General features: G+C 38.8%; 1 pseudogene; it reads left to right on the top strand.

Moving 5' to 3' along the window:
- Positions 1-3,524: 3,524 nt before the first annotated feature.
- Positions 3,525-25,929, top strand: LOC131754948 (small ribosomal subunit protein eS17-like; annotated as a pseudogene).
- Positions 25,930-27,414: the final 1,485 nt, after the last annotated feature.

Raw genomic sequence — 27,414 nt, 5'->3', positions numbered from 1 at the left:
TCATGCAGCTCAATATGAAAAAAACAGACAACCCAATCCAAAAATGGGCAGGAGACCTAAATAGACATTTCTCCAAAGAAGACATACAGATGGCCAAGAAGCACATGAAAAGCTGCCCAACATCACTAATTATTAGAGAAATGCAAATCAAAACTACAATGAGGTATCACCTCACACCAGTTAGAATGGGCATCATCAGAAAATCTACAAACAACAAATGCTGGAGAGGGTGTGGAGAAAAGGGAACCCTTTTGCACTGTTGGTGGGAATGTAAATTGATACAGCCACTATGGAGAACAGTATGGAGGTTCCTTTAAAAACTAAAAATAGAGGGGCTTCCCTGGTGGCGCAGTGGTTGAGAGTCCACCTGCTGATGCAGGGGACGTGGTTCATGCCCCAGTCTGGGAGGATCCCACATGCCGCGGAGCGGCTGGGCTGGTGAGCCATGGCTGCTGGGCCTGTGCGTCCGGAGTCTGTGCTCCGCAACGGGAGAGGCCACAACAGTGAGAGGCCCGCGTACAGCAAAAAAAACCCCCAAAACCTAAAAATAGAATTACCATATGATCCAGCAATCCCACTACTGGGCATATACCCAGAGAAAGCCATAATTCCAAAAGACACATGTCAGCACTGTTTACAATAGCCAGGTTGTGGAAGCAACCTAAATGCCCATCGACAGACAAATAGATAAAGAAGATGTGGTACATATGTACAATGGAATATTACTCAGCCATAAAAAGGAGCGAAATTGGGTCATTTGTTGAGACGTGGATGGATCTAGAGACTGTCATACAGAGTGAAGTAAGTCAGAAAGAGAAAAACAAATATTGTATATTAACGCATGTATGTGGAACCTAGGAAAATGGTACAGATGAACCGGTTTGCAGGGCAGAAATTGAGACCCAGATGTAGAGAACCAATGTATGGACACCAAGGAGGGAAAGCGGCGGGGTGTTGGTGGGATGAATTGGGCGATTGGGATTGACATGTATACACTGATGTGTATAAAATTGATGACTAATAAGAACCTGCTGTATAAAAAAATAAATAAAATAAAATTTTAATAAAATAAAAGAAATGTAGGTAAAATTCAATTTTTATACTAAATTGTTAGGCTATGTATTAGAATGAAAAGATAGAACAAATCTAATTTTTTATTGTTTTGCCTGGAACTCTGAACAAAAGAGTATAATGAAGTTTTTGAAGTGGAATAAACCTTCCAGATCAACTAACTTAGCAGTTCTCAAATCTTTTTGTTTTAGGACCCCTTTAAACTTAAAAAACTGATGAGAAGCCCAAAGAGCTTTTGTTAACGTGAGTTATATCTAGTGATGTTTACCCTGTTAGAAATTAAAACCATGAAACGTTTAAAATAGCTGTATATTAATCCATTTAGAAATGAGTAATAAGCCCAATTCATGTTCACATAAATAACATAATTTTTGAAAAGCAGTATTTAAAAATTTCTGATAATGGCATTGTCTTACATCTTTGCAAATCTCTTTCATGTCTGGCTTAATAAAATATAGCTGGATTCTCCTAAATGCTTCTACATTCAATCTGCTGTGATATGTTGTTGTTTTTCAATTTTCAAAGGATAATTTAATAATTCAGTTCCCTGCTGGTCAAGTAACCAGGATCATTGTGAGTTCACACCCATTTGAGAATCAGTTGGGGGCATAAATTATAAATGGAAACCAAAAAATTAATGATTTTCTTTCCCTTCTCAGACCATTTTTCCGTAAGATTGGGGTGTAAGAAGGCGACGAACAAATGCATCATGACATTACACTAGCTTCACCCTTCATTCCTATAGCCCGAGTTAATTAAAAGCAAACAAGGCGATTTCTACAAAACACATATATTCTAGGAAAATCTCTCTAGTACTAGTATGACGGTGTGTGTGCATGTGAGCCCTTCCGGGGTATTTCCATGCCTTTAGGGGGCCATACGGTTCCCCTTTAGAATGAGTAAGATGGGGAACTATCACCTCACATTGGATTTCCTGGTGGTTTTCCCCGTACTTAAAAAGAAGTTATGAAACTAATATACTATGGTAAATCAACTATACTTCAACAACAGAAAAAGAAGCTGCACCCTATTATTCCTGACACTGAGATCTTTCAAGTCCAAATGCAAATACACATTTAAAACCTGTTTTTCTTTGGTTTCTTCACTTGAAAATTTTATTTCCCTGAAATATTCTGTTGGCTTTCTCTTTTTCCTTAGGTGTGCTATTTCTTTTTTTTTAACATGTGCAAGTGGATTTTCAGAAAAGGCCAGCACAATGGATATTTTCCTTAATTTGCATTTTTGGTTTTTCTTTGCATACGATATTTCTTTTGTTCTGAATACAAGTGTTGTTGTTTTTTTTTTTAACATCTCAGCTCGGTGCTTTGTGTCAACCTAGACGGTTGGGATAGGGAGGGTGAGAGGGCAAAGCAAGAGGGAGGAGACATGGGGATGTATGTTTATGTATAGCTGATTCACTGTGCTATACAGCAGAAATTAACACACCATTGTAAAGCAATTATACTCCAATACAGATGTTTAAAAAAAAGATATGTTGTTTCAATTAAAGTTTATAGAGAGAATTTGGCTTCATACAGATATGTCAGTTGGAAAGAGAAGGATAGGAAAAAAAAAAATGTAGACCCTCAGACCTACTGAATCAAGATCAGCATTTTCACAAGTTCCCCAGAAATTCAGAGGTACTTTGAGGTTTGAGAAATGCTACTCTTGGGTATTCTGTGTTAGGAAGGTAAACCAAATTGAAATCAGTAAGCATTTCTCATAGATTGTCTAAAGAGATCTCAGAAGAAAAGGACCTGGATTCCGGAGTCTCTAGTGTTTGGTGTGTTTTCTTTGCTCATTTAAAATAAATATTCACTTTCAGACCGAATTTTATATTTGTAATTTTTTTTCTTGAAAGGGATTCCCAATACCGTATAACCCCCAGGGCTTCCAAAACTTGTGTCTGTCCCTGGACAAGGACATGTGTTGAGGATAGAGAGCAGAGGGGAAGGTGCAGAAAAGAGTAAACTTAGTGGGGAAAAGCAGCAAGGCTGAGTGTCGGTGAGGAGGGCCTACTTGAGGCCGGCACACCCGTTTAATGGGTTGTGTGATATTTTTTTAGCATCTCCCAGTGAGAGACAGAGAGCTTGTTGCTGGGGGCATTCTTCCTGTGTTGGAGGTTCGCAGGATGCATGCAACAGAGGGAGGAGAAGGGTGAGAAGATTGAAGTCTCGTGACTCTCATTTTTATCCTCATGGTACTCTTACGACATGGGAGGACATGTATGTGATCAGCATTTTAGAGCTGAAGAAACCGAGACCTGGGTCAGATAATTTTCTAAAATGCCACACTGTTCCTGACCCCGTTCAACAACCCCCAACCCGCCCCCGGATACGCTTAGCTTTGCCTGCTTCCTGGGACTTGGCCACCGGCTCAGTGGAGAGACCCACTGAGCCTCCATTCCTGGTGGGGTGGGTGCGCCGGGGGTGCTGGCCTTGGGCACGGCGTCCATGACGCCTCTGAAGGAAGAGCTGCCCCTGCGTCGAAGGTCAGCCTGGCTTAGCCGTGGTCCGGCTTCCTCCCTTCCCCCTGGGCTCAGGTGAGGCGCTGTACTGTAGGCGGTGCAATATGGCTGCTCCAGCAAAGCCAGGTCACAGTGCTCAGGTGTGGGACAGTCAGTGTTGCCGCGGGTAAAGTGAGGGATAGGACACAAATAGGAGCTGAAAAAATAAATTCCTCTCCTCTGGTGGATGGATCTGAGGCTCAGGGTTTCTACATGGCATATTTGGATGGCATCACGTGCTGGGAACTAGCTGTCTCTGCAGCATATGTACCACCTTCAATTTGTTTCTCATTGTTTCTCCCTTATTCCTACTGCCTTGGGGTGGGACCTCCCAGGGAAGCCGTAGCACACAGCTCTGCCTCAACTTCTGTTTCCCAGAGTGTCCTGGACCAGGACACTTACCTCGGAGGCAGCAGAGTGTGTAGCAGCAGTCCTCATTTTGAGTACTCTCTATGTGCCATGCACCAAGCTAAGTTCTAGGAAGGTAAAATAAACCAAGAAAATGTGACCCCTTCCTTCGGGGGGTACAGATCCAGGTTTTCCCATCTCCTGGTGCTCTGTTCTTTCTAGACTACAGCATAGTGATTGCAGTGGATGATTTGTTTCTAAAAACTGGATGGAATGTTTCACCAGATGCATCCTACTGCAGAAAGTGAACTCCTCCTGTCACACTTTTGTTTTCTGAGCGGCTTTTATGTGAAAGTATAATATGCTCTTTCTGTCTATGTGAAACAGAAAGAGAGCAGCAAACAATATACCTCACAAAAATAATTTACTTCAAATGGGCTTTTTTTTTTTTTTTTTTTTTTTTAGAAAACACGCTTCGTGTTCACTCCTTTGAATCTGACACACCTTGTAGTAATTGAGGTCATTAGCCACTCTATAATGAACGACCACATATGCAGCCTTCTAATTCCCTTGTCTCCCTATATGTGTCATTATTCATATTCCATTCATTCATTCATTCATTGATTCACAGAGAAAGGGTTGTAGCACTGAATTTAACAAAACAAAACATTGACTTCTGGTGTAATCTTAGTCTCTGGTGAAGAAGCAGCCTGCTTTTAACAATGAAGGCGGACACTTGGGAGGATTCAAAGCCGGCACCGAGTGGGTCATAGTGATCATCATATTACACAAGAAGAAACCGAGTCCCAGAGCGGGGACAGCGGGATTGTCCAGCATCAATGATAGAGCTGGGGCTCAAGCAGCATCGGGCCCTTTTACCGTCGTGATGTTTGGGAACTCTTTTCTTTATCAGAAAAAACAATTTCTATTTAGGTATGGCAGTATTCAGCCAGCTCCTGCAACCCCCTCTGAAGAGTGAACAACTGGGAGGAAGGCTACTTCTTAAAGGAAAGGCCATAACCTTGGAGTTACACATTTATGAGGAAAGCATTCCTCTTTGCAATTGCCACACAGGAATTTGGGGACAGCTGTAGCATGAGCAACAGTGTAAAGTGTCTTCTCTCCCACTCCAGTGGCAAAGCCAAGTCTATGTTTGCTAAATTTTCTAGGTGATTTCCCCTGCTTTACATTTTGCCCAGATTAAAAATGCCCAGAATACCCCACATGCAATTTTGCAGAACTGACAATATTTAACACGACTAACATCTTGGTAATCATTACTTTGAAAATGTGCACTTAAATGCTGGCCCTGAACAAGGGAAAATGTTTGCCCCGTTAGGCTGTTTAGTGGATTTCAAAGTGTTTGATCCACTGGGAAAGAGTTTATATGAAATTGTTCTGCTCTTTTTTATTTTTAAGGGAATTTTTTGAAATTTGCTACATAAGAATAATAAAATGAACTCCAATGAGATTAATTTAGTGTAATGCTTTCTATAATTAAATCTCAACTTGAGACCAGTGCTGCAAATATGAGTAAGCAACTAAATTAAATATGTTTTAACTAGGCTTTAATAGTCTACGAGGAAAATCTATGCTGGAACCAAGAACTCAGGTAGTATATCAATGAAACATCTCTCCTATGATATCAAATGACAAAATGAAAATCTTTGTTAAAGCTTTGATAAAAATCTAAATATTTTGCCTTCTTACTTTTTAAACATATTCTTTCCCTAACCCATGCAATTTTAAATATTTGCTATTTTAGTGAGAAACTTCAGAGGAATATCTCCATAGTTAGTATGGAGTAGTTAAAAGAGCCCTACATTTTGATTTAAGGGTTCTAATTCCAATTCTACAACACAACGGCTGCTTGACAGAACCACTTAATCTGTTTCAGTATCTGTCAAATGAGAGGTTTAGTCTACTCAACAATGTCTGTGTTTCCTGTCTCATTCAATGACTCAAGTGAGTATCAGTTTGGGCTGTAACATTTAAATGAACATTTAGCCCTTGCTGTGATTTTTACCATCACATATTTGGAGTTACTGGCTTAAGTTACTTTGAGAAATAATGTAGTACAAGGAATTAATTTTACAGATACTCATGTGTAACAATCAATAGTGGCCTTGAATTACTCAAAGCCAATCAGATTTTTAACCATTCAGAAACTTCGTATTCTCAAAATATGGTAATACATATCTTCCTAGGAGACATTTCTAAGTGAAAGGAAATATTGAATATCTATAATATTTTCCAATTAGTGAAGAAAGACATCTGGCCTCTTGTGGTTTACCACACTCAGGTGAAAAGATTAGGTGGATAAATTGTTCATTTGGAGTATACTTCATAGTACAGCTTTCTAAATTTGCGCGCATTCAGTCAAAGAGCAAATATCTTCCTGTCAAATAAAAGATGATACAAATATCACATTTGTTTATTGACCAACTCTGTGAGTTAGGCTGAAGTCATATTTATATTCTAACTTCACAGTTATTTTAAAAACCGAGTTTCAGAGAGTTTAATCACCTTTGCCAATTTTACACAGCACTTCAGATGGATCAGAATCTACATCTTTTAGTCAGTTACTCTATTCATTACATCACAGGTTCTCTGAGTTGCCTAAAAAGGAGAAAAATAATCATTTATGGAAGGTAAGAAGTACCACCGTAAATGGATAAAGTGAGTAACAAAACAAGAGCGGACTATTTGCCCAAGGGAACCAGGGGAGTTTGGAACTCTGCAAATAATTTCTCTCACATATAATTGCTCTTATTTCTCTACTCCTTATTAGAAATGGAAGTTAACTGTTGAAAAGATAGGTTGAAAAAATAGCTTTTATAAGCAAAGTTAATGCTTCTATTAGGCAATGGAAGCTAATAAATGCTCAACTGTTGAGGGAAATGCTTTTCTGCTCCATACCTAGAATGCAGAGCAAGAGACAACACATCAGTGAAGTGAAGATGCCAGTGGAGACGGTGGTCCTTGATGGAAGACTCAAAGGGCAACTGAATAAAACCTGAATAAAAATCATTTGATTCAAACGTATGTAGATTAGAACACAGAGAGTTACTAGATATATAATTATGTATTCCAAGTCAGAAAAAATATCAATAAATGATTGCAGAACAAATATAGTCTGTTTGCCACATTAGAATTTTTCCAGATAAGAAGAAACAACTTATCTTTGTATGATTAAATGTTCATTAACACTCATTAACAAAAGGCACAGTTGAATCATCAGTGAACCAATTACTTGAAAAATAAATGCAAAGATTTCATTTCTTTGTTCCACCATTTTGCCTTTTGGGAAATTTCCTTGAGAATGTATTTTTTTCAAATTGTTAATCTGTATTTAACTATAAGAAGTGTTAACAAAAGGAGTGTAAGGCAGTGATTCTCAACCCTGGATGTCCATTGGGCAATTCAAGTGTACAGACAGGGTAGAAAACTCCAGTTGTAGTTAGAAGGTCACAGACCCTAAAGTCAGAAGAGTTGAGTGTGAAAACCAGGTCTCAAATATATTAATTTAACTTGATGAATGAAAAAACATTAGATTAATCTTACTAATCTATTGTCTATAACATTTGAACTATACTCCTTACCAGGGGCAGTACAGGTGTGCTGCATCTCATGTAATTTGGGGGACCCCTTTGAGAAAAAGAATATAAAAATAAATTACCTTTGCAAATACAAGAAAACTGTAAACTTTTGATTTCCATGAAAATGGAAATCAAAAGAAAGCTGGAGTAGCAATTCTCATATCACACAAAATAGGCTTTAAAACAAAGAGTATTATAACAGACAAAGAAGGACACTACATAATGATCAAGGGATCAATCCAAGAAGAAGATATAACAATTCTAAATATTTATGCACCCAATATAGGAGCACTTCAATACATAAGGCAAATACTACCACCATAAAAGGGGAAATCGACAGTAACAAAATCATAGTAGGGGACTTTAACACCCCACTTTCACCAACGGACAGATCATCCAAAATGAAAATAAATAAGGAAACACAAGCTTTAAATGACACATTAAACAAGATGGACTTAATTGATGTTTATAGGACATTCCATCCTAAAACAACAGAATACACTTTCTTCTCAAGTGCTCATGGAACATTCTCCAGGATAGACCATATCTTGGGTCACAAATCAAACCTTGGTAAATTTAAGAAAACTGAAATCGTATCAAGTGTATTTTCTGACTACAATGCTATGAGACTAGATATCAATTACAGGAAAAAAAATCTGTAAAAAATACAAACACATGGAAACTAAACAATACACTACTTAATAACCAAGAGATCACTGGAGAAATCAAGAGGAAATAAAAAAAATAGCTAGAAATAAATGACAATGAAAACACAATGACCCATAACCTATGGGATGCAGCAAAAGCAGATCTAAGAGGGAAGTTTATAGCAATACAATCCTACCTTAAGAAACAAGAAACATCTCAAATAAACAACCTAACCCTACACCTAAAGCAATTAGAGAAAGAAGAGCAAAAAACCCCCAAAGTTAGCAGAAGGAAAGAAATCATAAAGACCAGAGCAGAAATAAATGAAAAAGAAATGAAGGAGACAATAGCAAAGATCAATAAAACTAAAAGCTGGTTCTTTGAGAAGATAAACAAAATTGATAAACCATTAGTCAGACTCATCAAGAAAAAAAGGGAGAAGACAAAAATCAATAGAATTAGAGATGAAAAAGGAGAAGTAACAACTGACACTGCAGAAATACAAAGGATCATGAGAGATTACTACAAGCAACTCTATGCCAATAAAATGGACAACCTGGAAGAAATGGACAAATTCTTAGAAATGCACAAGCTGCCGATACTGAACCAGGAAGAAATGGAAAATATGAACAGATCAATCACAAGCACTGAAATTGAAACTGTGTTTAAAAATCTTCCAACAAACAAAAGCCCAGGACCAGATGGCTTCACAGGCAAATTCTACCAAACATTTAGAGACGAGCTAACACCTATCCTTCTGAAACTCTTCCAAAATATAGCAGAGGGAGGAACACTCCCAAACTCATTCTACGAGGCCACCATCACCCTGATACCAAAACCAGAGAAAGAAGTCACAGAGAAAGAAAACTACAGGCCAATATCACTGATGAACATAGATGCAAAAATCCTCCACAAAATACTAGCAAACAGAATCCAACATCACATTAAAAGGATCATACACCATGATCAAGTGGGGTTTATCCCAGGAATGCAAGGATTTTTCAATATATGCAAATCAATCAATGTGATACACTATATTAAAAATTTGAAGAATAAAAACCATATGATCATCTCAATAGATGCAGAAAAAGCTTTTGAAAAAAATTCAACACCCATTTATGATAAAAACCCTCCAGAAAGTAGGCATAGAAGGAATGTACCTCAACATAATAGAGGCCATATATGACGAACCCACAGCCAACATCATCCTCAATGGTGAAAAACTGAAACCATTTCCTCTAAGATCAAAAACAAGACAAGGTTGCCCACTCTCACCACAATTATTCAACATTGTTTTGGAAATTTTAGCTCCAGCAATCAGAGAAGAAAAAGAAATAAAAGGAATCCCAATCAGAAAACAAGAAGTAAAGCTGTCACTGTTTGCAGATGACATTATACATACATACATAGAGAATCCTAAAGATGCCACCAGAAAACTACTAGAGCTAATCAATGAATTTGGTAAAGTTGCAGGATACAAAATTAATGCACAGAAATCTCTTGCATTCCTATACCCTAATGATGAAAAATCTGAAAGTGAAATTAAGAAAACACTCCCATTTACCATTGCAACAAAAAGAATAAAATACCTAGGAAGAAACCTACCTAGGGAGACAAAAGACCTGTATGCAGAAAACTATAAGACACTGATGAAAGAAATTAAAGATGATACCAACAGATGGAGATATATACCACGTTCTTGGATTGGAAGAATCAACATTGTGAAAATGAGTATACTACACAAAGCAACCTACAGATTCAATGCAATCCCTATTAAACTACCACTGACATTTTTCACAGAACTAGAACAAAAAATTTCACAATTTGTATGGAAACACAAAAGACATGGAATAGCCAAAGCAATCTTGAGAAAGAAAAACGGAGCTGGAGGAATCAGGCTCCCTAATTTCAGACTATACTACAAAGCTACATTAATCAAGATAGTATGGTACTGGCAAAAAAAACCAGAAATATAGATCAATGGAACAGGATAGAAAGCCCAGAGATAAACCCATGCACATATGGTCACCTTATCTTTGATAAAGGAGGAAGGAATATACAGCGGAGAAAAGACAACCTCTTCAATAAGTGGTGCTGGGAAAACTGGACAACTATATGTAAAAGAATGAAATTAGAACACTCCGTAACACCATACACAAAAATAAACTCAAAATGGATTCAAGACCTAAATGTAAGGCCAGACACTATCAAACTGTTAGAGGAAAACATAGGCAGAACACTCTATGACATAAATCAGGCAAGATCCTTTTTGACTCACCTCCTAAAGAAATGTAAATAAAAACAAAAATAAACAAGTGGGACCTAATGAAACTTAAAAGCTTTTGCACAGCAAAGGAAACCATAAACAAGATGAAGAGACAACCCTCAGAATGGGAGAAAGTAGTTGCAAATGAAGCAACTGACAAAGGATTAATCTCCAAAATTTACAAGCAGCTCATGCAGCTCAATATCAAAAAAAACAAAGAATCCAATCCAAAAATGGGCAGAAGACCTAAATAAACATTTCTACAAGGAAGATATACAGATTGCCTACAAACACATGAAAGAATGCTCAACATCACTAATCATTAGAGAAATGCAAATCAAAACTACAATGAGATATCATCTCACACCTGTCAGAATGGCCATCATCAAAAAAATCTACAAACAGTAAACGCTGGAGAGGGTGTGGAGAAAAGGGAACCCTCTTGCACTGTTGGTGGGAATGTAAATTGATACAGCCACTATGGAGAGCAGTATGGAGTTTCCTTCAGAAACTAAAAATAGCACTACCATATGACCCAGCAATCCCACTACTGGGCATATACCCTGAGAAAACCATAATTCAAAAAGAGTCATGTACCACAATGTTCATTGCAGAACTATTTACAGTAACCAGGACATGGAAGCAACCTAAGTGTCCATCAACAGATGAATGAATAAAGAAGATGTGGCACATATATACCATGGAATATTACTCAGCCATAAAATGAAATGAAATTGAATTATTTGTAGTGAGGTGGATGGACCTAGAGTCTGTCATACAGAGTGAAGTAAGTCAGAAAGAGAAAAAACAAATACCATATGCTAACACATATATATGGAATCTAAAGAAAAAAAGGTCATGAAGAACCTAGGGGCAAGACAGGAATAAAGACACAGACCTACTAGAGGATGGACTTGACATGGGCAGAGGGAAGGGTAAACTGGGACAAAGTGAGAGAGTGGCATGGACATATATACACTACCAAATGTAAAATAGACAGTGGGAAGCAGTCACATAGCACAGGGAGATCAGCTCAGTGCTTTGTGATCACCTAGATGGGTGAGATAGGGAGAGTGGGAGGGAGGGAGATGCAAGAGGGAAGAGATATGGGGAAATATGTATATGTATAGCTGATTCACTTTGTTATAAAGCAGAAACTAACACACCATTGCAAAGTAATTATACTCCAATAAAGATGTTAAAAAAAAAAAGATTGCTTTACAGAACTTTGTGGGGTATTACTATGACAGTAGAAGACCAGAAGGAGGAGGTGTTGGTCATGACATTTGTAGAGAAGATGGAGTTTATTGTACAATTTATTGGCTAGAGGAGAATTGACTCTTGCTGCACATATGGTGTCTCCATCATTAGTACATATACATTGAATGTTTTTTCCCTAATATTTTATAATCAAGAGATAATCACTGACTGTTAGTTTTTCTATTGTTGTTCCAGTAGCTTCCTTTAGGAGTAAAAGATGTCATCCTTGAAATCACTCTCAGAGTTAGGAATGTACAACTTAGATCTGGAACCAGGAAAGTTTCTTGCTTACATAGAAATGATATATTTATAAATATAACATGAAAATTCCCTCTGACACTACTTATGTAATGTCCTCTTTCTATATCTTGGAGATCTCTCCCATTCACATGGTTACATCAGCCACATATATCTTTTTTTCTCATTTTACGTATACCTTGGTTGCACATTCCTTTCATGTGCTGATGAAACCGAAATATCAGTCTCTAGTCCTCTCTCCTGAGTGCAGGATATATACAAATGCCTATCAGACCTCACACTTCACCTCAAACCTCATCAATTCACAAGTGCAAGCATAGTAACTCCCTAGTCCCCTAGTGAGACCTCATCTTAGTAAAGGACATACTATCCACACAGCCATCTGAGCAGGAAGCCTTAGAATCAGCTAGACTCCTTCCTCTTCCTCACCCCTGATGTTGGATCAGTCACTGTGTCCTATGGACTCTGCCACTGTATCCATATGTATCCCTCTCTCTGTTCTCCACTGTCTCTAATTTTGATGAGGACCTCATCATCTTGCACTGAACTACTGCGATATCTGATGAACAGGTCCACCCTCCCTCAAATGCATGATCAGAGTATTCTTTACACATTGCAAATTTGATCATGTTTGCAATACTTCAGTAACTTCCTGTTTTTGAAGATAAAATCCTCAGGAGGATGCCACGTTCAGATGTGATCTATGATCTACCCTGACCCCTCTGCCCCGTTCCCCCACCTCTGCATTGCTCTTTGGTCCAATATGGAGGAGCCTCTTACAGTTCTTTAAATGGAAGCTTTCTCGTTTCTGTGCCTTTGGCCATGCTGCTTTCCTGGCTTCTTTGGCTGCTTCCTCTGCATACAACACATGTGCCTCCTTCTGGGCTCAGTATAGGCATCACGTCTTCATAGAAGCTTCCCTGGCCTCTCTCCACATCCAGGCTGAGGTAGTGGCTTCTTTGCTGGGAATGGGAGAAGAGAGAAGATACTGCAAATTTAAATGACTCATATGAAAGAGAAGAGAAAAAGGAGGCAGGATACTAGGATCATATAGTTTCAACTCAGTATAGGATACCTGTGACAGAGCATGGTAAATCCTATCTGAACTCTCACTTAGTGCCCTCAGCTTCCTGCCTAGCTTAGGAAAGAATGACAAATATCAGTGTTTTGAATTAGATTCTTGTTCTCATTTAGTTTTATCTACTTTCTCAACACAGTTTTTAAGATTTTCATGATTGTCACATCACTTAGAGATTGGGCCAATCTCTAAAACTAGTGAGCTACTCTTAAAATCAAAGAATAAAGACAAAATCATGTTTTGAACTCCAATACATTTTGTAAAATTGATATTATGTTTTCTTTAATTGTTTGGTAGAATCCATGAATAAAATTATCTGGAGTTTACTTTGGGAAGGTTTTTGAATAAAAATACATGTCTGTAATTATTGTAGGGTTACTTAGATTTCTGTTTCCTCTTATGCCAGTTTTAGTAATTTGTGTCTTTCAAGGAATTTGCCCTTTAATCTAAATTGTTGAATTTATTGATATAAAATGATTCATAAACTTTATTATTCCTTTAATGTCTATGGATCATTATTGATGTTCTTTCTTTCTTTCTTGGTATTGATAATTTGTGCCTTCTCCGTCTTTATCTTAATCAGTTAAGGTAGGGTGTTATCAATTTTGCTAACATTTCAAGGAAACAAATTTTGATTTCATGATTTTCTTTATTCATCAGTTTTCTACTTCACTGATATCCACTCTTACCAGTACTGTTTCCTTCCTTCTGCTTATTTGGGGTTTAGACTTCATTCCTTAGATTCCTAAGGTGAAAGCAGTAACTGTTGATTTTAATCCTTTCCTCTTTTTCATATAGGCAAGTAGAGATATATAATTTCCCCCAAACATTACATCCCACAAATTTTGATAGTGATATTTTTATTGTCATTCACTTAAGAATATGTTCTAATTTCTTCTTTGAGCAAGGGGTTAAGACATAGATTTCTTAATTTCCAAATATTTGGGAATTTTCTGATATCTATTTTTCAATCATTTTTAATTTAAGTTCTCTGTTGTCAGAGAATGTACCCTTCATGATTTCAGTTCTTTAAATTTTTTTGTAATTTGTTTTGTGACATGGTGTATGGTCTATATCGATGAATTCTCCATGATCACTTGGGAAAAAAATGTGTATTGTGTTAGTTAAGTTATTGATAGTGCTGTTCAAGTCTTCTTTATCCACACAGAGCATTTTGTATACTTATTCTATCATTGAGGAAAGAGTATTGATATCTAAAACTTTAGTTGTGGAATTTCCTATTTCTCCATTCTGTTCCATTAATTTTCTTTTTGCGGTACGCGGGCCTCTCACTGTTGTGGCCTCTCCTGTTGCGGAGCACAGGCTCCGGATATGCAGGCTCAGCAGCCATGGCTCACGGGCCCAACCACTCTGCGGAATGTGGGATCTTCCCGGACCGGGGCACGAACCCGTGTCCTCTGCATTGGCAGGAGGACACTCAACCACTGTGCCACCAGGGAAGCCTCTATTAGTTTGTTTCTTCTTGTATTTTGAATTTCTGTGATTAGGTGTATACACATTTATGATTTTAATGTCTTCTTGTTGACCACGTTTTTATTACAGAATGTCCCTCTTTACCTCTAAAAACATTATTTTGTCCTGAAGGCTAATCTGTCTGATAGTAATATAGCCAGCCCAACATTCATCTGAATATTTAAGAGGTATACCTTCTTCCATCGTTTTCTCTCTTATAAACAGCATATTGCTTTTTAAAAAATTCAGTCTGATAATCCTTTCCTTTTAATTAGAGTCTAGTGCCATTTGATGCAATTACCAAATACTTGATTGTGTTTAAATATGCCATCTTGTATTCACTATGTTTTTGTCCCATTAGATCTTTTTCTTCTTTTCTTGCCTGCTTTTGGATTAAATATTTTTAAAAATACAATTTTATGTCCTCTACTAGTTTCTCAGCTATGCCTCTTCTCTTTGCTTTCTTCTTTAAATTGGCTGCTCTTCAGTTTACAATATTCATTCTTTACTGACCACTATATATATATATATAGTGATATATATATATATATATATATATATATACTGTCATATACATATATACTGTATACAAGTATACTTGTAACGGCATACTTCCATTTTTCTCTGGAATTAAGCCACAAGAGAAAATAATTTATATTTATTTACATATTTACTTTTTTTGGAACTCTCCATTCTTTGTGTAGACTGAATTTCCATCTGGAAACATTTTTCATTTAGTATGAACTTCTCTTAATATATCTTGTAGTGCTTGCCTGCTGATGACAGATTCTTTCTGTATTTGTTTGCCTAAAGATGTCTATTTTTCCTACATGTTTGGAGGATATTTACAAGATTTTAGGTTTAGTTTTTCCTTTCAGTACTTTAAAGATGTCAGTCTAATGTAGTCTGGCTTACATTGTTTCTAATGAGGTTAGTGGTTGCTCTTTTTATTTTTTTTCTTTCTGACTCCTTTAAAATTTTTTCTCTTTGTACCTTTATCTATTTTGGAAAAAGTCTTTTCCAAAAAAGCTATCATACTTCAAAACATTCAAAGTTTTTTGAGATCTCTCTCATTTTGCTAAAAATAAACAATTTACATTTCTATTGACTGACTTTTCTTTTGGTTCTGCATCACATTTTGCTGCTTCTTCACAATGTCTAGTAATGTTTTGTTATATACTGGATACTATGGATGCTATGTTGCTAAAGAGCTGGCTTTTACATTCTTCCTTAACAGAATATTGAATTTTGTTCCAGCAGATAAGTAATTCAATTACTTAAGCTGAACTTATTCAAGGATAATTTTTATGCTTTGTTAGGGACACTTCAGAGTAGTTTTTACTGTGGAACTAGATTAGCATGACCTTCCCTGTGTCTCCATTGAATGTCAGGGATATTTAACGAGTTGTCTCCCCTCTGGTCAGTACTCAAGTGTCTCCCAGACTAGGTGAGTTCTAATCGTTTTTCAACTCAAATTTCCCCAGTAATTTTTCTTTATTTGATAGCTTTTTTTGCCCTGCCTCATGGATTCTGCCCTATGCATACACACTTTTGTATTGCACCAAAGAGTAAGGCGAACCACGTGCAGAATTCTGGAGCTTCATTTCTGTATGATTCCCTTCTCTTCATTCCTGCCCCACAATTTCCAGCCACCCTTGTAGCCCAGAGCTTTGACATCTGCCTTCTCTGCCCAGTGAGACATCTGCACCCTGCTGGGGCTCCCCGCCCCACCCCCGCCCTACCATTTGCAGAATGCCTCCAGGCAGAAGCTTGTATAACTGTGATGCTCATCTTAAGGCTCCCCTGCTCCCCTTGGGGATCACAGATCTGTGTTGCCTATTGTCTAACATCTAAAAAATAATCATTTCCTATATTTTGTTCAGTTTTATAGTTGTCTCTGGTGAGAGGATTAGTCTGATACAAGTTACTTTGTTACTTTGTTACTTTGTTATGGCCACAAGCAGAAGACCTCTGACATGTTTTGAAATATCACTTGTGAGGTTGTAGCTCAGCCAGCTTTGCAAGTTTTAAAAATACATTTGTCTTATGAATATTCCATGAAGAAGTTTTTTTTCTATTTCCGCAATATTGACTAGACTTTCCCAAGTGTTGAGAAGTAAAGTTTTCATTGTATAAACCTGAGATACCTTCCCAAGGTTTGCCCTTTCAAAACTGAAATGGCAAGAAGAAAGAAAAGATCAAAAGTATACAAGCAATTTTATACTCTGTGCATCTCAGTGCGATCTTAATGCTGTTTTATAAAAGGCAGAGGGAGATATACTTTTTGAGTTTGGAATGGTTGCCAAGTTGCAAAGAACAGTAGACTAAATATCAAATGATATTGAGTCTTCTCTTGGTTTTATCACTTTCTAATCATGTGATCTTGGGTAAAGGTGACAGTTTCCTCATCTGTGAAATTATATCTGGTTTATATGCTTCATGAGATTAACATGTGGTTTAGATGTAGTTAAATAGATCAAAAAGACATTGCAGATGGTAAAACACTGTATAAATAAAGTGTATTTCTCCTCATACTTTCAGAAAGATGAGAAAAATTTATGAGTAAAGAGGGTAATTTCAAGTGCAAAACTTTCTTTTTTTTTTTTTTCGGTATGTGGGCCTCTCCCTGTTGTAGCTTCTCCCGTTGCAGAGCACAGGCTCCGGACGCGCAGGCTCAGCGGCCATGGCTCACGGGCCCAGCCGCTCCGCGGCATGTGGGATCTTCCCGGACCGGGGCACGAACCCGTGTCCCCTGCATCGGCAGGCGGACTCTCAACCACTGCGCCACCAGGGAAGCCCAAATCTTTTTAAAATTTAATTTATTTATTTTGGGCTGCGTTGGGTCTTCGTTGCTGTGCGCAGGCTTTCTCTAGTTGCCGCGAGTGGGGCTACTCTTCGTTGTGGTGCGCAGGCTTCTCATTGAGGTGGCTTCTCTTGTGGCAGAGCACAGGCTCTAGGTACGCGGGCTTCAGCGATTGTGGCATGCTGGCTCAGTAATTGCGGCTCGCGGGCTCTAGAGCGCAGGCTGAGTAGTTGCGGTGCATGGGCTTAGTTGCTCCGAGGCATGTGGGATCTTCCCGGACCAGGGCTCAAAACCGTGTCCTCTGCATTGGCAGGTGGATTCTTAACTACTGCGCCGCAACCAGGGAAGCCCTCAAGTGCAAAACTTTCAAAGCAAGGAGGAGGTCAATAATGGAATGAAAATAAGACCTTAGAGAGGATAATTAATTTATTTTTTATTTCTAGTAATTTAATTGAAAATCACGTGTTCTTAGAAGGATAGCAAATTTCACTCAACTTAGTCAAAATAAGTTTAAATGTGATATTGTAACCTAAAGTGGGGTCTGGCTGCTCACTGCTCAAAAGCCAATAAAGAGGCCGGGTTGGTGGAAAGGAAAGTTTGCTTTATTTCAGTTGCCAGCAGTGTGTGGAGGGGGATGAGGAGGGCAGATGCCTGTCCAAAGGCTGACCCCGCCCCACGCTGACAATCAGGGGGCAAGAGCTTTTATGGATAGAGGAAGGGGGCTCCATGCAGAAACAGCAGTCAGCTCTGACAGTGAGATTGGTCATGCACTGGTCTAATCAGCATCATCTTGATTGTTTTAAGAACAGTTAGTCTTTGTGGCTTCCCTGGTGGCGCAGTGGTTGAGAGTCCGCCTGCCGATGCAGGGGACGCGGGTTCGTGTCCCGGTCCGGGAAGATCCCACGTGCCGCGGAGCGGCTGGGCCTGTGAGCCACGGCCACTGGGCCTGCGCGTCCGGAGCCTGTGCTCCGCAACGGGAGAGGCCACAACAGTGAGAGGCCCGCGTACCGCGCAAAAAAAAAAAAAAAAAAAAAAAAAACAGTTAGTCTTTAGTTCCAGGGTCAGTTTGTTCCCATTTCTTTGAGGCCGGTTCTCGGAACTGTGGCAGCTTATGTCATGACTACAGCCTGGTCGTTATGTAGTTAACTTCTTCCACCTGGTGCGGGTCTCAGTAACTATAAGACAGCTCACAGGATACAGCTCAGAATATTATCTATAGCCCTTGAGGAGGAACTAAAGGCCCTTGACTCTGCTTAATGACTAAACTACTATTATTTAGTCTTCTTGTTACCATTTGTTTCTGCATTTTCTCCTTTAATCATTTTTCTGATTAAACTTGTTCTTTGGCTAAACTTTTTTCACAGACGAAAGGCAGGCTGAGGACATGGGGGGCAAGGACCATAGGGTCCTGCTCCGTTTCAGTATGATCAACTCTTTTTGGTATTTTGATCCCATATCCTATCTTAGTTTTAATTATGGGGGTGTATTCTGGAAATAGCTGTTACACTGATAAAATTTCATTGAAGAAAGACTATCTCAATACCTATAATTTGTTCCAGTAGTTCTGACATAATCATTAATGCTATGTCATCAAATTTTGACCCCAATTCAAAGGGGTATATTGATGTTCTTAAATAGTGTTTTCCAAAAAGAAAATCATACCTTTGAGAACTTCGAAGATTAAGATTTATCCCCTAGTGTTAAAAATAAACTATTTTCTTTTTTTGAGCCAAATGGTTACTGCAGAACATCATCAGGGACAGCACTCTTCCTTCCCCAGTTCATGGGCTTATTTATGTCAAAATGAACTTGCTTCTCTGTCATCTTATAATCATGGAATCACAAGACATGAGATCCAGAAGTCACCACAGACCTGATCTGAGCCAAGATTCCATTTTACAGAATTACACACTCTGATGGTGACCAACTCCAGGGAGTCCATGTGTAATGCAGACAGGAAAGCACTGCATACAACATGGAAAAACATATCAATGCCATGTCCATCCACAACTATAGAGCATATCGCTTTGTTTTTTGGAGTTAATCTATTGATATTTTTGAATGTGTTTGTCATCAGTAGTAAAAAGCACTGCACTCAGTATTTTGGAAAGTTACAGAGGAAGGGAATAGCAAAGATTCTTCCCTCAAGTATCTTACGTTGAGAAGAGCAAGAAAGCCCAGTGCAAGGACATTGCACCATCATTTCTATATATATGAGTTTCGGTCGCTGACTTGAACTTAGTTTCATGAGGGCTTGCCATGTACCAGGTTGCAATGGGTACAAGAAAGTAAAAGAGACAAGAGGGAAGAGATATGGGGATATATGTATATGTATAGCTGATTCACTTTGTTATAAAGCAGAAACTAACACGCCATTAGAAAGCAATTATACTCCAATAAAGATGTTAAAAAAAAAGAATGTAAAAATGCCCTCTTGTACCTTAAAGTTTGGCAGTCATGAAAGACGTGCAAACAAAGGTACGCATTATTAGAAGCAGGTCCTAGATTGATAAATACTGTAATACGACAGAAAGGAAATAGTAGGAAATGAAGCTAAAGGAGGAAGGTGTGGTAGTAGGGATAAAAAAAAGTGTAGAGAATTGTGAGATATTGGTAACTAAATGGACGTGGTAGGTAAGGGAGTGGAAGGCACCTAAGATAATAGTGGTTTGTTTGCTTGGGTAAATCGGTATGAGACGTTCCACCAAACAACAGAGAGAGTACTAAAGAGATGGAGAACGTGTGGCATTGGAAACGGAAACGAGTTTCATTTTTCAACATGTTGACTTCGAGATGTCTGTGAAAAATCCTGGTAAAAATGCCAGGAAGACCTTTAGATATATATATATAAGCTTAGCCAATAGAAGATTTCTAGACTAGAGAAAGTGATTTGGGGGTTTATAATGTTTAAGGCATAATGCAAACAGTGGGCATAAATGAGGTTACCTGGGAAAAGAGTACAGAGAGAATATTAGTCCAAATAAAGAATCCTGGAGACTGGGCTTCCCTGGTGACGCAGTGGTTGAGAGTCCGCCTGCCGATTCAGGGGACACGGTCCGGGAAAGGCCACAGCTGTGAGAGGCCCGCGTACCGCAAAAAAAAAAAAGAATCCTGGAGACTAAAATTTAAGGGGCCAGTTGAAGCAAGAGGCTTTTATGAAGAAGGCTGAGAGAGGGCAGTCAGAAAGATAGAATTCAGCCATGTCCTCCTGCCTGCATGACTATCAGAACTCTGTGTGCTGTAGAATCACCCCTCCATTATCCCAGGGAAAGTGGATGTTGATTAGACTAAATCAATTGTGGAAATCCCCCTTGCCCTTGAGATGCATGTGAGGCAGTTCTGGTTAAGAAGAAATAAAGGGAGTCTGAGGGCCGCTATTATTTTTCTTGCTCCTAAAAAAAGGAACTTGCCTCATAGGTTTGCCTGGTTTCAGCCTCTCAAGGAAAACCTCTGAGGATGTAGCAACCATCTTGGGATTCTGAAGTAACAGGTGTGAAAGTAAATGCCAACAACTCACTAAGGGCATCAGAGGGGAAAGAGAGAGGTGCCCAGCCTGCAAGCAAACGTGGACCTGTGTGCCTCTGTCTACTGTTTATGTGACAGACTGTACCTGCTATGGACTAAATTATGTCCCCTCTCCAAATTCATTTGTTGAAGCTCTAACTTTCAACGTGACGGTATTTGGAGATAAGACCTTTAGGAGGAAGTTAAGGTTAAAAGAGTTAAGCGTGGGGCCCGAATTCCATAGACTGTTGGTCTCATAAAAGGAGGAGAGAGAGATCTCTTGTTTACTCTCTGCATGCACAGAGGAAACTCCATGTGAGAATATAGCAAGAAGGTGGCCATATGCAAGACAGGAAAGGAAACTTCACCAGGAGCAGAATTGGCTGGCACCCTGATCTGGGACTGCTAGTCTCCAGAACTTTGAGAAAATAAATTTCTGTTATAAGTGACCCAATCTATAACATTTTGCTATGGCAGCCTGAGCTGACTAATACAAGACCCTATATATTGTTGAGAGAGAGAGAGAGAAAAGACAAAATAAGGAAGGAAGGAGGGAGGGAAGGAAGAGAGGGAAGTCAAGTCAAATTAGGAGAGAGTGATGTGGAAAACAAGGAAGATCGGTTATTTCCAAAGGATGAAATGGTTGAGAATCTCTGAAGATTTACAAAGAGCAAGTCAATAAGTCTTGGAATAATTTCCGAAAATCATTGGTGACCCCAACCATTCAAATGATGTAGGAAATATTGAGATGATGCTAGAACGAAGAATGAATAGGAATTGAGCAAGGGAAATCAAATATTGACAACCTTTTCAAAAAGTTTGGTTGAAAAGGAAGATAGGGAGGTATCTAAAGAGATACAAGGACAAGGAGGAGTTCATCTTTAGAATGGGAAAATTTTTTAAAAATTATAGGCAGAGGGTCAAGTGTCAGGAAAGAGGAAGCGGTTGAAGATACAGAAAAGAGAGCATTATTTATGGAGAAAGTCTCTGAGAAGATGGGAAGTGGTAGGCTTCAGAAAAAAGATGAAGATTTTGACATGAAGTTGAAAAGACACATTATCTCAGGTCATGCATGGAGAGAAGTGATGAATGTGGTTATACAAATTAGAGGAAGGAATGGGTAGCCGAAGCCAGAGAGGTGATACTATCCTTTGCCCTTAAGTGGGAGAGAATTTTGTTTGTAGAGAATGAAGGGGTGGGTGTTGGCATGGAAGCAGGAGTGGCCACATTCTACATCCTTGGACACACTCAAGCAGCTGCCTCTTGGCTGACTGAAGAGTGGAATTAGCCCAAGAATGTGACCCTGTTAAGTCATGCATCTCTTCGCATCCAAGTGAATGAGAGGCCATTGGAGTTGCTGCTATAATTAGGTTAAAGTACATGCCACAGGGCCTTATCAAGATTTTTAGTGATCCCAGGAGATATGCGACTGCATCAGTAAGATTTTTTTTTTTTTAAGTAAAAGATGAATTAATGCGTTAAGGATAAAAAGGCAATTTTTGCAAAATTTAAAAATGCATTGTATCTCTAGGGTTTGATATCTTGTGACTTGAGTGTATCAGCCTAGTACCTATGGAGTGATGAGCAATGTTTTTTTATTTTTAAATTGAATACATGGATAGTCGTTTGAGCATGATGTGTACGTTCCCAGGCTTCTGGCTCATGTAGACCATTTGCATTGGAGAAGCCAGATCTTGTCAATCCTGTTAGCACACTTAGGAAAGATGGGGAATATAGTGGCCCTTTAAAGGAATCTTGGATCACTTGATCAAAATATTAAAAAGTGAACATAAGAACTAGACATGATATTATTAACTATTATTTTCTACTGATATATTAAACAGCAGCAACTACCCAGCTGTGCCTCTCTTTTTGTACCCCTTGTTCTTATTTGCTTATCTATTGCTGTGTAAAGAATCACATCAAAGCGACAAAAATCGCTTTATTATTTTCTCTCATTGTTCTGGGGGTTGACTAGGTTCAGTTAGGCAGTGTTTGCTTGGGGGTGGGGTCTCCCATGCTATTGCAGCAGATGGTGTTTGGGGCTAGAGTCACCTTGTGACTCACCTACTCACATGTCAGGAGGTTGATGCTGGCTACTGGCTGGGACCTCAAAAGGCGCTTTAGCCAGAAAGTTAGACCTGACCTCTGTGTGGCCTTGCGACTTCCTCATAGCATGGTGGCTAAGTTCCAGAACAGTGTCCCAGGAGCTCCAGGTGAAATCCATACAGACTTTCATGTCCTAACGTTGGAAGATCCATAGCATCAGTTCTGCTGTTGCCAGATTCAAGTGGAGAAGCAAAGCCCCTACACCTCTATGGGAGGAGCTACAGCATCACATAGGAAGAAGAAATGTGGGATGGGAGCTTTTGTTGCAGTCATTTTGGAAAGTACAATCTGCATACTGCTTGACCGACAGAGTGGCGCTCTGTCTAGACTACAGTCTTAAGGCAAACGCCTTGCATCTCTTCCAACCCTACTCTGTCCTTTGGAAATTTTGTCTTTGTGTGCTTACTAAGGGTGTCTCCGAGGGCCATAAGTGGCACCTATGTATGCCATCTCACAAGTTAAATCTGGGATTATTCCTTGTCAGAGACTTCTTTTAAAGGAGAATTTAATTTTTAGAGCAGTTTCAGGTTCACTGCAAAATTGAGTGGAGGTACAGAGATTTCTCATATACCCTCTGCCCTCACACAAGTGTAGTCTCCCCTCTTTATCAAATTCTGCATCAGAGTGGTACTTTTGTTACAATTGATGAACATACATTGATGCACCATAATCACCCAAAATTCATAATTTACATTAGGGTTCACTCTTGGTATTGCACATTCTATGGGTTTGAACCAATGTATCAGATGTAGCCACCATTATAATACCATACAGAACAGTTTCACTGCCTTCAAAATCCGACTTTTGCCTATTCCTCCCTCCCTCCCTCCAACCCTTGGCAACCACTGAGACTTTTTAACTAAAGCCCACTTGTTCTTCTATACTGTACCCTGTTATCAGAATTATATTTTCTATAAAAAATTCTGAACACTTATTCTCCTGATCAACAATCTCCAATGGATTTTTCCACTGTGTATAGATTAAGTTGAAAAGCTTCATTATTTTTGGATCCCATGTTACAATAGTTAAATTAAAGGAAAATTCGTGGATTGACAAATAGTGGGCACTCAAAAACTAGGTTTGGGGGTTACAAATATAGCAAAATGGTATTTTTCTTCATCTCCCATCTTTCTACTTCTGGCTGACCTCTTTCTTGGAATATATTGCACACCTAGTTCCATTCTCAAGCCCTGGCCCAAATGAGCTAAATTAGCAGAAAGATGTCTTTGGCAAAACTAGAAAAAAGAGAGACACTTCAAACACAGTAACACCCTAGAGTTGTGCTAAAAGTTTTGTCTTCTAGATCCTTCATCTTGAAGTTCAAACAAGAAAAGACCATCCTTTTTATCCTTGCCTCCAAAATCAGGTCCTACCCCAGATTCACCAAGACTGGAAATCTGATGATTTCAAATAACTAGCAGTCTTGACTGAAGACAGAGAGTAGGAACAACTAAGATCCTTTGGAGAAGACAAAGGAGTTGATAGTCCTAGAACAGGGGTCCATAAACTATAACCAGTGGTCCAAATCTGGCCTGCCATTTGCTTTTTAAATAAAGTTTTATCAGAGCAACGCCACACCATTTATTTAGCTATTGTCTATGGGTGCTTTCATTCTTTAACAGCAGCGTTGAGTAGTTGTAAAAAAGAATGTTTGACCTGTGACACTTAAAATATTTACCATCTGGCCTTTTTCAGAAAATGTTTGCTGGCCTCTGATCTAGAAAGCCATGGTGAAGAGAAAAGGTACCAGAAGCTAAAGAGGGGAGACTGACTTGGGACCCCCTGATATGCACTCATTACAGGATGAAGTGTTGCCAAGGGGAAACGCATGAACTGTTTGGCATCATTTTCTGGATTCTGGATAGTGTTATGGTAGGACGACACATTCTGGAAAGGGAATATATGTTTATGTACTTGCAATAATGACCAAAAAATTTACAAAAGGATAAGTAAGGCATTCCATCTTTTTACAGTTTTATCTCCCACTTCAACCCATCACATCCTCTATAAATCCCTCATTGTAGCCTTTTTCCTAGAATGGAATCTGAGCCCTCAAGCTGCTGGGACTTGGTGCAAGTTCCTTCTTGGGTCTGTAATGCTCTTCCACTTTGTTGAAGACCTCGGAGCTTCAACTCAATGGTCAACACTCAAAAGGCTTTCCCCGATAATCACACCCCTACCACCCCCAATGAGTCTGAGCTTCCTTTGCATCACTTGGTACAACTCAGTTTGTACCAGATTATTAGGACATGTCCTCATCTCTTCAACAAGATATCAGTACTGGAAGGCAGAAATATGGCGTTTTGTTTGTCTTCATTTTTCAGTTCGATCTTACTAACTCTTCTAATCCCTGTCTTCTCATTAGTACAGTGCTTTATAGACTTTAAATATTTATTGACTTGAACATGAGCGTTTTGAAAATAAAACTTTGTAGTTCTATTCCCCTTCTGGTAGAAATCTAAAGAAAGAATACTTTGGCTCAAGATTATTTTGTGTAGCTGTTCTTGAAAAGCAAAAATTCTTCTCTGAAAAATACTCCAGAGACCTAAAGTCTGTCATCTAATAAAGAAATGGACCTCTTTTACCAAGGACCTCCAACACGGGCCATGTCCGCACCAGAACCGTGAAGAAGGCGGCCCAGGTCATCACTGAGAAGTACTACACGCGCCTGGGCAACGACTTCCACACCAACAAGCGCATGTGCGAGGAGCTCGCCATCCTTCCCAGCAAGAAGCTCCACAGCAAGATCGCAGGCTATGTCACACATCTGATGAAGCAGATTCAGAGTGGTCCAGTGAGACGTATCTCCATCAAGCTGCAGGAGGAGGCGAGGGAGAGGAGAGATAATTACATGACTGAGGTCTCAGCCCGGGATCAGGAAATCACTGAAGTAGATCCTGACGCTAAGGAAAGGCTGAAGCTCTTGGACTTTGGCAGTCTGTCCAACGTGCAGGTCACTCAGCCTACAGGAGGGATGATTTCAAAACACCACACGGAGCCGTTTGAATCTTTCTGCTGTGCTGTAATATTTTTAGTAAACCTCAGGCAACAACAAAAAAATGGAACCCATGTTCTTAAAGCAACGGGCTAAATGGAGATTATGTCTGGAGGAAGAAGCCAGTGGAGAAGTAGAAGCTACTGCCCACCCCGCCTTCTAAACCAAGAGGTCAGACCATCGTCCTTGACAGACATCTGCTTTGTGATTCTCCCCTTCAGCCGAGATTAAGCCAGATGGAAGGCTGAGTAAAGGAAGCTTGAATCTATCCTAGCAAGTACATTTTGTGCTAAGGGGGAGAGAGAGTACTAATTTTGTACTTGAAAAAAAAAGGATCCTATTCAAATATAAACTAATTTCCTCTCTTCAATGGTGGTTGCCATCATTCGCAAACTGAGGTCATCATTATAGTCTCTCTGGGACTTTGACTGGCACAGAAGAAAGTGACTTAATTGACTGTATTAAAATGTTTTTAGAAAACATCATTTTAGACCTGGACAAATGATAGAAACTTTAAATCCAAGACTATTTTTCTTAATAAGACTAACAGAAACTAAGATAAGGAGAATTATACCAGAAAATGTGTTTCTACTGTCTTTGTTGTTCTAAATGCTGAACAGTTTATTGTTATTCCTAGAGTTTAGTCTAATACTGAATGAGCCAGTAAGGGCTAAAATTATAGCACTCAGAAGGATGGTTATTAGAGGGATAGTCTTGACAAAAGTAGTTTCAGTAGCAACAGCAAGGGCACTTTGCAGTGTTCTTTTTTTTTTTTTTTTAAGTGAGTAAATAGATTTTTCTTTAGAAAGCTTTAATATTTAATGTAAATTTACTTACAATGCTTGGGAGAATGTTTCTTTAATAAAACACATTTTGTTCTCAGGAGTCTACTATTTCAACATTGTTTATTCCCCTCATTGATTGAGTCTCAGAATATCTTCTATTATTATTCTAGCTAAGAAGTATAATGCTTATTCTGATGTAAAGAAAGAGGAAAAGAGCATATGATATGCAAAAATAAGGCCCTGAATGGTACTCAGGTGAAGAACATCATATTGGCATATAAATCAGTGTTCCTGGTTTAACTCAGTGAAGGCAAAGCTTAGCATCTGGGTCACAGCGAGATATTCTTTAAGAGCCATAAAGTACAGATACTAAATTTCCCTTTACTCAGATATAAACCTACTGCCTAATGTTCAGCAATTTTCAATGAATTGAAAAAAATATCATAAACCACTATTATTGAGAGCTGGCTTTGAACATGGTAGAACTGAGCTAAGTGTTAATTTCTTCACAAAGAGTTAGTGAGTCATTTCTCTTTTCTGGATGATGTAGAGACTGCAGAGAATAAGGAAGCCAAGTTCCTTTCTATCCAGGAGCTTACATTCCCATAGGGAGTGGAAGGTTAAGTAGAGACAATATACAAATAATGATAAATGATGGCAATATACAATAAACAAAAAACAATGAACTGAAATGAAGACAGTAAACTCAGA

The sequence above is a fragment of the Kogia breviceps genome, chromosome 4 (genome assembly GCF_026419965.1).
Source record: "Kogia breviceps isolate mKogBre1 chromosome 4, mKogBre1 haplotype 1, whole genome shotgun sequence".
Taxonomy (NCBI): domain Eukaryota; kingdom Metazoa; phylum Chordata; class Mammalia; order Artiodactyla; family Physeteridae; genus Kogia; species Kogia breviceps.
This window is presented reverse-complemented; position numbering and strand designations above follow the sequence as displayed.